Source organism: Danio rerio, chromosome 17, assembly GCF_052040795.2.
Source record: "Danio rerio strain M-AB ecotype USA chromosome 17, GRCz13ab, whole genome shotgun sequence".
Taxonomy (NCBI): Eukaryota; Metazoa; Chordata; class Actinopteri; order Cypriniformes; family Danionidae; genus Danio; species Danio rerio.
In genome coordinates this window covers 53,774,243-53,786,902 of record NC_141037.1, presented here as the reverse complement: position 1 = coordinate 53,786,902, position 12,660 = coordinate 53,774,243, and positions in this window count along the sequence as shown.

Genomic DNA, 12,660 nt, shown 5'->3' with positions numbered 1-12,660 from the left:
TTAATGATCCAGGATCAACATTAGTCAATTTATATTTATGATCCAGGATCAACATTAGTCAATTTGTATTTATGATCCAGGATCAACAGTAATCAATTTACATATTGATGATCCAGGATCAACCTTATTCCATTTATATATTGATGATCCAGGATCAACATTAGTCAATTTATATTGATGATCCAGGATCAACAATGGTCAATTTATATATTGATGATCCAGGATCCATATTAGTCGATTTATTGATGATCCAGGATCAACAGTAGTCAATTTAAATATTGATGATCCAGGATCAACATTAGTCAATTTATATTAATGATCCAGGATCAACATTAGTCAATTTATATATTGATGTTCCAGGATCAACATTAGTCAATTTAAATATTGATGATCCAGGATCAACATTAGTCAATTTATATATTGATGTTCCAGGATCAACATTAGTCAATTTAAATATTGATGATCCAGGATCAACATTAGTCAATTTATATTGATGATCCAGGATCAACATTAGTCAATTTATATATTGATGTTCCAGGATCAACATTAGTCAATTTACATATTGATGATCCAGGATCAACATTAGTCAGTTTATATTGATGATCCAGGATTAACAATGGTCAATTTATATATTGATGATCCAGGATCAACAGTAGTCAATTTAAATATTGATGATCCAGGATCAACATTAGTGATCTTATATTGATGATCCAGGATCAACAGTAGTCAATTTATATATTGATGAACCAGGATCAACATTTGTCAATTTATATTGATGATCCAGGATCAACATTAGTCAATTTATATATTGATGATCCAGGATCAACATTAGTCAATTTTTATATTTGATGATCCAGGATCAACAGTAGTCAATTTATATATTGATGATCCAGTATCAATATTAGTCAATTTATATATTGATGATCCAGGATCAGCATTGGTCAATTTATATATTTGCTAAGGATCCAGGATCAACATTAGTCAATTGACATTTCGATGATCCAGGATCAACAGTTGTCAATTTATAAGTTTGATAAGGATCCATGATCAACAACTGGGTGATCAATAACTGATCCAGGATCAACATTAGTCAATTTATATATTGATGATCCAGGATCAACATTCGTCAATTTACATATTGATGATCCAGGATCAACATTAGTCAATTTATATATTGATGATCCAGGATCAGCAGTAGTCAATTTATATATTGATGATCCAGGATCAACATTAGTCAATTTATATATTGATGATCTAGGATCAACATAAGTCAATTTATATTGATGATCCAGGATCAACAATGGTCAATTTATATATTGATGATCCAACATCAACAGTAGTCAATTTATATATTGATGATCCTGGATCAACATTAGTCAATTTATATATTAATGATCCAGGATCAACATTAGTCAATTTATATATTGATGATCCAACATCAACAGCAGTCAATTTATATATTTGAGGATCCAACATCAACATTAGTCAATTTACATATTGACGATCCAGGATCAACATTAGTCAATTTACATATTGATGATCCATGATCAACATTAGTCAATTTATATTGATGATCCATGATCAACATTAGTCATTTTATATCAATGATCCAGTATCAACATTAGTCAATTTATATTGACGATCCAGAATCAATATTAGTCAATTTAAATATTGATGATTCAGGACCAACAGTAGTCAATTTATATATTTGATGAGGATCCAGGATCAACAACTGGGGGATCAACAACTGATCCAGGATCACATTAGTCAATTTATATAATGATGATCCAGGATCAACATTTTTCAATTTACATATTGATGATCCAGGATCAACATCAGTCTATTTACATGTTGATGATCCAGGATCAGCATTAGTCAATTTATTTATTGATGATCCAGGATCAACATTAGTCTATTTACTTATTGATGATCCAGGATCAACATTAGTCAATTTACATATTGATGATCCAGGATCAGCATTAGTCAATTTATATATTGATGATCCAGGATCAACACTAGTCAATTTATATATTGATGATCCAGGATCAACATTAGTCAATTTATATATTTGATGATCCAGGATCAACATTAGTCAATTTTTATATTTGATGATACAGGATCAACATTAATCAATTTATATATTGATGATCCAGGATCAACATTAGTCAATTTATATATTGATGGTAGAGGATCAACATTAGTCAATCTACATATTGATGATCCAGGACCATCATTAGTCAATTTATATTGATGATCCAGGATCAACATTAGTCAATTTATATTGATGATCCAGGATCAACATTAGTCAATTTATATATTGATGATCCAGGATCAACATTAGTCAATTTATATATTGATGATCCAGGATCAACATTAGTCAATTTATATTGATGAGCCAGGATCAACATTAGTCAATTTATATATTGATGATCCAGGATCAACAATAGTCAATTTTTATATTGATGATCCAGGATCAACATTAGTCAATTTATATATTGATGATGCAGGATCAACATTAGTCAATTTATATTGATGATCCAGGATCAACATTAGTCAATTTATATATTGATGATCCAGGATCAACATGAGTCAATTTATATATCGATGATCCAGGATCAACATTAGTCAATTTATATTGATGATCCAGGATCAACATTAGTCAATTAATATTGATGATCCAGGATCAACAATGGTCAATTCATATATTGATGATCCAGGATCAGCAGTAGTCAATTTAAATATTGATGATAAAGGATCAACATTGGTGAATTTATATTGATGATCCAGGATCAACATTAGTCAGTTTATATATTGATGATCCAGGATCAACATTAGTCATTTTTTATATTTGATAATCCAGGATCAACAGTAGTCAATTTATATATTGATGATCCAGGATCAACATTAGTCAATTTATATATTTGATGATCCAGGATCAACAGTAGTCAATTTATATATTGATGATCCAGGATCAACATTAGTCAATTTATATATTTGATGATCCAGGATCAACAGTAGTCAATTTATATATTGATGATCCAGGATCAACATTAGTCAATTTATATATTTGATGATCCAGGATCAACAGTAGTCAATTTATATATTGATGATCCAGGATCAGCATTGGTCAATTTATATATTTGCTAAGGATCCAGGATCAACATTAGTCAATTGACATTTCGATGATCCAGGATCAACAGTAGTCAATTCATAAGTTTGATAAAGATCCATGATCAACAACTGGGTGATCAATAACTGATCCAGGATCACATTAGTCAATTTATATATTGATGATCCAGGATCAACATTAGTCAATTTACATATTGATGATCCAGGATCAACATTAGTGTATTTATATATTGATGATCCAGGATCAACATTAGTGAATTTATATATTGATGATCCAGGATCAACATTAGTGATCTTATATTGATGATCCAGGATCAACAGTAGTCAGTTTAAATATTGATGATTAAGAATCAACATTAGTCCATTTACATATTGATGATCCAGGATCAACATTAGTCAATTTATATATTGATGATCCAGGATCAACAGTAGTCAGTTTAAATATTAATAATAAAGGATCACATTGGTGAATTTATATTGATGATCCAGGATCAACATTAGTCAATTTATATATTGATGATCCAGGATCAACATTAGTCAATTTATATATTGATGATCCAGGATCAGCATTAGTCAATTTATATATTGATGATCCAGGATCAACATTAGTCAATTTATATTGATGATCCAGGATCAACAATGGTCAATTTATATATTAATGATCCAGGATCAGCAGTAGTCAATTTATATATTGATGATCCAACATCCACAGTAGTCAATTTATATATTGATGATCCAGGATCTACATTAGTCAATTTATATATTGATGATCCTGGATCAACATTAGTCAATTTATACATTGATGATCCAGGATCAACATTAGTCAATTTATATTGATGATCCAGGATCAACATTAGTCAATTTATATTGATGATCCAGGATCAACAATGGTCAATTTATATATTGATGATCCAACATCCACAGTAGTCAATTTATATATTGATGATCCAGGATCTACATTAGTCAATTTATATATTGATGATCCTGGATCAACATTAGTCAATTTATACATTGATGATCCAGGATCAACAGTAGTCAATTTATATTGATGATCCAGGATCAACATTAGTCAATTTACATATTGATGATCCATGATCAACATTAGTCAATTTACATATTGATGATCCATGATCAACATTAGTCAATTTATATTGACGATCCAGGATCAATATTAATCAATTTAAATATTGATGATCCAGGACCAACAGTAGTCAATTTATATATTTGATGAGGATCCAGGATCAACAACTGGGGGATCAACAACTGATCCAGGATCACATTAGTCAATTTACATATTGATGATCCAGGATCAGCATTAGTCTATTTACATATTGATGATCCAGGATCAGCATTAGTCAATTTATATATCGATGATCCAGGATCAACATTAGTCAATTTATATTGATGATCCAGGATCAACATTAGTCAATTTATATATTGATGATCCAGGATCAACATTAGTCTATTTACATATTGATGATCCAGGATCAGCATTAGTCAATTTATATATTGATGATCCAGGATCAACATTAGTCTATTTACATATTGATAATCCAGGATCAACATTAGTCTATTTACATATTGATGATCCAGGATCAACATTAGTCAATTTATATATCGATGATCCAGGATCAACGTTAGTCAATTTATATTGATGATCCAGGATCAACATTAGTCAATTAATATTGATGATCCAGGATCAACAATGGTCAATTCATATATTTATGATCCAGGATCAGCAGTAGTCATTTTATATATTGATGATCCAACATCAACAGTAAACAATTTAAATACTGATGATCCAGGATCAACATTAGTGATCTTATATAGATGATCCAGGATCAACATTTGTCAATTTACATATTGATGTTCCAGGATCAACAGTAGTCAATTTATAAATTTGATAAGGATCCATGATCAACAACTGGGTGATCAATAACTGATCCAGGATCACATTAGTCAATTTATATATTAATGATCCAGGATCAACCTTAGCTAATTTATATATTGATGGTCCAGGTTCAACATTCATTATTTGTATTGATGTTCCAGGATCAACATTAGCGAATTTATTTATTGATTATCCAGGATCAATATTAATCAATTTACATATTAATGATCCAGGATCAACATTAGTCAATTTACATATTGATGATCCAGGATCAACATTAGTCAATTTGTATATTTGAGGATCCAGCATCGACATTAGTCAATTTATATTGATGAAATCATAGAAATCATAAAAACATGGACTAGCTTTTCTGCATCTGAGATGGAGAGCATACTTCGTAACATAGCCTTAATTCTCAGATGAAAGAAGGCAGTTTTTGTGACAGGATATACGATTTTCCAAAAAATAAATTGCTTTCTAATATAACACGCAGATCTTTTATAGCAGAGCTACCGCTAACTTCGTATCCCTCTAAATGCAGGTCAAGTTGTGAGATCTGCTGTGTACAGGATTTAGGCCTAATAAGTAATACCTCTGTTTTGTCTGAGTTTAAAGGGTGCTTTCACATTTGTAGTTCACTTAATTTTGTCCGGACCAAGGGCAATAAATGATACATTGTTACATTTTATGCCGTCTTTGGGTCGTTTTCACACAACACTGCTGGCTTTGGTCCGAACCAGTTGAAACGATCCAAAATGCAGTCATCTGACAAAATCCACATCTCTCATTGGCCAGATATTGTTGAACATATTTCCTAAATCACTTATTGATTGGACAGAATTCACGTGCGGGAAAATGCCAATGAAGTAAACAAACAGGCAAACACAAAATGTCGCTTACTCTAGAGGGACGACTGATTGTATCCCTGCTTTTCAGCAAACTATACATTTCGAGAATGAAGCACTGCCGTGGCTGGAAAACAGTGTTATAATGCATCGTTCGTCACTTCAGGAGGAGGCGTGAATTAATTTAGCTAAACTGCAACATGGTCATCTTGTGGAAATGTTACCTAGAATATTGGTAAAGCGCTGTCAACAAATAATTTTCCTCCACATCCCATAATGCACAGGGCATTGGCCTACGGCTGATTAGTCCAAAAGGCGCAGCACTTTTTGCGGTTGCACCTGTTTTAGTACGGATCATATTCTCACCACAAACTAACCGCTCCAGGGTTCGTTTGAAAGCGTAGCGAGACCACCTCTTCAAGCAGGTCTCGCTACGCTTATTTGGTCTGCTTTTTGTGCGCACTCGAGTACGATTGCTGCATTCTCACCTGCCCAAACGAACCGCACCAAAAGGGAAAACGAACTCTAGTGTGATTCAATCGAACAAAACAAGGCAGGTGTGAAAGCACCCTAAGAGAAGGAAATTGTTGGTCATCCAGTCTGGATTAACATCTTTAATACACTCAGTTAGCTTAGACAGTTCAGACGTCTCATCAGGTTTAGTTGAAATATTTAATAAAGTATCATCTGCATAGCAGTGAAAGCCGATCCCGTGAATTCTAATATGTCTTCATGTCTTGTAATGTGGCTGAATTACAGCAATTCTCCAAAGATGAGTAGGCCAACATTTCTCCATAATGCTTGTTTCATTTGTTGCTGCTAAGTGTGGCCCAACAGTTATTAGTTTAGGGGGAAACACTTTTAAAATTTTGATTCCCCTTAATAATGAAAACCTTCAATTAAAAACTGCACAATGGGTTTGCTTATTTTTGACTAATATTTAAATGCGTTTGATGATGTGAAACATTAAAGTGTGACATACAATAATAATAATAATAATGATAATAATAATAATAATAATAATAATAATAATAATAATAATAATAATAATAATAATAATAATGATAATAATAATAATAATAATAATAAAGAAATCAGTGAGGGGGCCATCCTGCAGCTTTGAGAACCATGTCTAATCTGAATATCACTAGACAAATTTTCTTGTTTGCCTAGAGATGAATGAGAAAGCTGACAGATAGCTCTTTTATCCAGCTTCTGTAGACCTCCTACTGCAAGCCTAAAGACGGCTTTGTCATCATGAATTATACATTCGGCAATTATGTACATGTATGTGCAAACCCTTTCTGACAGCTGTTTCGAAGCTCCCGAGCTACTCTTAACAACATTTGATCATCATTCCTCAAATGCCACGAACACACACAAACAAGCAAACACACACACATGCAGTCACACGTCTAATGCTTTCCTTCCCTCTAGCACGGTCATGCTTGATTCACCTTCAGTACACTGGTCATGGCTTTCATCGACAGCACAGGTGTGAGAATTCCCACTCGTTCGCATTTGTCTTGGTAATCCATATAGGAAATTGAATTGGCCAGCGATGCTTGAGAACACATCGCTCTGACATCCAGCCATGGAATTATTCCATTGGCTCATAGGAAGGGTCATCATGCAGCAATCGGAGGTCAACAGGAAACTAATTGAGGTCTTTCCACTCTGCCCCATTCTTTATGCCTGTGCAGTCATCTAATGGGCTGTGCCAGTGCATTATGGGAGCAGAACGGGTCTGCTTTGATTTGTTGAGGTGACCGATGAAAGCATCAGTGCTTCAGGTGTTATGAAGTCTCTGGTGCTGTGTTTATACGACCACCCCTGTCAGTTCTGTGCCCTGTGTTATTAAAGCTGGGTAGATTTAAAAACATAATCTATATAAGTACTGTGAACTTATTCCATTCAAGTTGAAGTAAAAAGCATTTAATTAACTCATTACCGTCAACACTGAGTTCAAAACTCTTTTCAAATGAGTAGAATTAACTTTCAGGAAATTTTGAGTTAACTACACTCATTTAATTTGATAAAGTTGACTGTTGGGTTTTACAGTGCACACATACACTATGGCCAATTTATTTCATTCATTTTGTTGGCTTAGTCCCTTTATTAATCCGGGGTCGCCACAGCGGAATGAACCGCCAACTTATCCAGCAAGTTTTTACGCAGCGGATGCCCTTCCAGCCGCAACCCATCTCTGGGAACATCCACACACACACTCATACACTACGGACAATTTAGCCAACCCAATTCACCTGGGTCCCACTTTATATTAAGTGGTCTTAACTACTATGTACTTACATCAAAAAATAAATACAATGTACTTACTCTGTTTATAATGTATTTGAGAACAATTGTGGTGCTTTTGAGTTGGGATAGAGGTTGAGTTATGGACAGGTTTGGTGGTATGGGTAGGTTTAAGGGTGGGTTAGGGTGTAAGGGATGGTCAACAGTGTATTTACAAATGTAATTACAAAAGTTAATTACAGATGTTGTTACATACTTGTACTTAATCAAGCATAAATACACAGTAAATACATGTATTTACACAATAAGTACATTGTAACAAACTATTAAATTCTATGTAAGTACATATTAGTTAAGGCCACTTAATATAAAGTGGGACCTTCATCTGTACCACAAGTCTTTGGACTTTGGGGGAAACCGGAGCACCCGGAGAAAACCCACGCGAAGGCAGGGAGAACATGCAAACTCCACACATAAACGCCAACTGAGCTGAGGTTCGAACCAGCGACCTTCATGCTGTGAGGCGACAGCACTACCTACTGCGCCACTGCCTCGCCCTATGGCCAATTTAGTTTGTTCAATTCACCTATAGCACATGTCTTTGGACTGTGGGGTAAAACGGAGGACCTGGAGGAAACCCACGCAAACACAGGGAGAACATGCAAGCTCCACACAGAAATGCCAACTGATCCAGGTAAGGCTCAAACCTGTGACCTGCTTGCAGTTAGGAGACAGTGCTAATCCTTGAGCCACCGTGCCACCCCTTAATATGAAGACATCCGCTCTAAATAATTAAGTAAGTAAGTAAAGTTTATTTATAAAGCACATTTACTTCAGTTTGGCACTGACCAAAGTGCTGAACAAAACCATAGCACACACTCTAAAAGAGTAAAAATAACAATAAAAGTAATAATAAGAATAAAAGTATTGCAGCAACAACCACAATAAAGATTAAAAGCCTGGGAATGCAAAGTATGTGTGTTTTATTATGTGTGTGTGTGTGAGAGAGAGTGTGTGTGTGTGTGTGTGTGTGTGTGTGTGTGTGTGGTGTGTGTGTGTGAAAAATGTTTGCATGTATTTAATACAATTTGGCTACTAAATCAAATAAATAGAATTGTTGTATTCTAAGAGTGTTTTCACACCTGCCTTGTTTAGTTCGATTGAATCACACTAGAGTTTGTTTCCCCTTTTGGTACGGTTCGTTTGGGCAGGTGAGAATGCAGCAATCGTACTCAAGTGCGCACCAAAAGCGGGCCAATTAAGCGTAGCGAGGCCTGCTTGAAGAGGTGGTCTCGGTACGCTTTTAAACGAACCCTGGAGCGGTTAGTTTGTGGTGAGAATATGATCCGTACTAAAACAGTTCCAACAGCAAAAAAGTACTGCGCATTTTGGACTAATTCTGCTGCCGTAGGCCGATGCGCTGTGCATTATGGGATATGGAGGAAAAATATTTGTTGACAGCGCTTTACCAACAGAGAGAGGGAGAGGGGAAAACATTACCTGATGAATCGTTGGTAATATTTCCGCAAGATGACCATGTCGCAGTTTAGCTAAATTAATTCACGTCTCCTCCTGAAGTGACAAGCGATGCATTAAACACTGTTTTTCAGCCACGGCCGCGCTTCATTTTCGTAATGTATAGTTTGTCTAAAGCAGGGATACAATCAGCCAGCGCAGTCGTCCCTCCAGAGTAAAAAGTTTTTTTTACCTGCGGGAGTTCACTGGCATTTTCCCGCACGTGAATTCTGACCAATCAATAAGCAGTTTAGGAAATATGTTTAACAACATCTGGCCAATGAGAGATGTGGATTTTGTCAGATGACTGCATTTTGGTTCGTTTTAACTGGTTCGGACCAAAGCCAGCAGTGTGGTGTGAAAACGACCCAAAGACGGCAGAAGATTCAATTCAATTCAATTCAATTCAGCTTTATTTGTATAGCGCTTTTACAATGTAGATTGTGTCAAAGCAGCTTCACATAAATGGTCATAGTAACTGGAACAGTGTGGTTCAGGTTTTAGTGTTTAAGTTCAGTTCAGCTCAGTTCAGTGTGATTTAATCATTACTGAGAATTCAAACACTGAAGAGCAAATTCATCGATGCGTAGCTCTACCAATCCTGAACCATGCGAGGCAGTGGCGACAGCGGAGAGGGAAAAAAAACTTCACCTGATGGGAGTGAAGAAAAAAAACCTTGAGAGAACCAGACTCAGTTGGGCACGACCATTTTAATTTCTCCGCTGGCCAAAAGTCTTGTGCAGAGCTTCAGTCGCCGTGGTGGAGGCTGGAACAAAGATGCAACAATGTATAATTTGCAACAATGTATAATTTATTACCCTTGGTCTGGACCAAATGAAGCGAACTACAGATGTGAAAGCACCCTAAAACAAAAATGTGATGCAGGATCATCTGCTATGTATGAAGCTTTAAAGATTAGATTTTGAAGTCACATTTTTTATTTTTTATTTTAGGCATAAATTATCACATTATAAAGAGTACAAATCGTACTTACAGTAAAAATACCAGCCTGATCTCATGAGGAAACATAAGTATTTTACGTTTCGTAAGTTTAGTGGCTAATTCTTACGAATTCGTACGAGTTCAGTCGTACGAAAATGTTCGATTTTAAAAAGGATGCGTGGCACCTAACCCCACCCCTAACCCCAACCGTCATTGGGTGATGAGCAAATCATACTAAATTGTACGAATTAGATTGTACAAATTAATTCGAATTAGCCACTAAATCAAAAAGTTACGAATTGCCGTGAGATTGCGCTGAAAATACTGATACATTACAGTGAAAATGACTTAGATGACATTAATTTCAATACCACTTCAGTAAGTTAGTTAGAGTATCTGATTTAGGCAGCATCAAGTATTTTATGCTGAATGAGGTTTCAAAAACAGTTCTCACTGCCACCTAAAAGATATGCCAGTTAACAAAAAAAAAAAGAAGAAGGCAATTTATGAGCAGAGCAATCACATTTATTTTCTAAAATATGAATAAATTTGAACACCTTAGTATTGCAATGAATCAAGGTCAACATGTCAAACATTTGCAAACACTCAAGTCCCAGTTAAGCTCAAGTGCTCAAAAGAGCTGTGGAAGAACTAATACACTTCAAAAGGGGATTCTTTATTGTAATGGATAATTACATCAGTATTCAAAGAAATAAAACAGTCAAAACGCATTGGATGTGCTAGTTTTGTCTTCATTAATGGCTGCGGAAATATCAAGTCAAGCCACATTTTTTCTCATGTGCTTTATTACAGATTGTATTAAAGCTGCTTCACTGAGATCAACAGGAAAGTAACAGAATCAATTCTTAGTGATGCATGATACTGTAGCCAAGCGGCCAAATGCTTGTCTTAATGTTATCGTTATCAGCCCAGTATAAACTAAATCGCCAAACCATAAACTCTGAATTATTTAAGCCACTTAGTCCACTTTATATCATGTGGCAGGTTATTTAAAGGGAAGACAAGATGTCATCTGCAGTTTTTCATAGTTGATACTGATTTTGGGAAAATAAATATAGCAAGTAATGTGTATTTATATAGCGCATTTATCATGTATGACCATACACCCAAAGCGCTTCACAATCATGAGGGGGGTCTCCCCACACCACCACCAGTGTGCTGCACCCACTTGGATGATGCGATGGCAGCCACAGGACAATGGTGCCAGTGAGCTCGCCAAACACCATCTATTGGTAAAGGGGAGATAGTGATAGAGCCAATTCGGTAGATGGGGATGTTTAAGAGGCCATGATGGGTAAGGGCCGATGGAGGGAATTTGGCCAGGACACCCCAGGATTACCAAGCGCCATGGGATTTTTCACAGAGAGTCAGGAACTAGGTTTAACGTCTCATCCAAAAGACGGCGCTCACTGACAGTGTAGTGTCCCCTTCACTTTACTGGGGCATTAGGATTCAGACCTCAGATTGAGTACCCCCTGCTGGTGTAACAGAGGATACAAATGCTGGTTTATTAGAATGGTCAGGCAAGCAATGGTCAACAAAGGGGCAAACAGATGTATATAGGCAATACAGAATCGTAGTCAAGAGGCAGGCAGATGGTCAGAGGCAGGCAGCAGACTGGAATAAACAAATAAATGAGGAGTGGATAGAAAAACACGGCAAAGCAAGACAAAGGAAAAGGCGTTGTAGTGTCACAACTGAAAAAAACTGGTTCAACTGATTGTTTCAACTGATCATCCTTAAAATGTTTCAGCAGATTAATTGGAGTTCACCTGTGGTAAAGTCAGTTTATTGGACATGATTTTAAAAAGGTATACAACATGTCTATAGAAGATCCCAGGGTTGACAGTGCATGTCAAAGTACAAACAAAGGGAGAAGACAAAGAAATTGTCTCTAGACCTCCGAGACAGGATTGTCTCGATGAACATGGCTGGGAAAGGTTACCGAAAAATGCTGCTCTGAAAGTTCCAGTAAGCAGAGTGACCTCCATCGTCCATAAGTGAAAGATGTTTGGAAGCACCAGGACTCTTCCTAGAGCTGGCCGGCCATCTAAGCTGAGT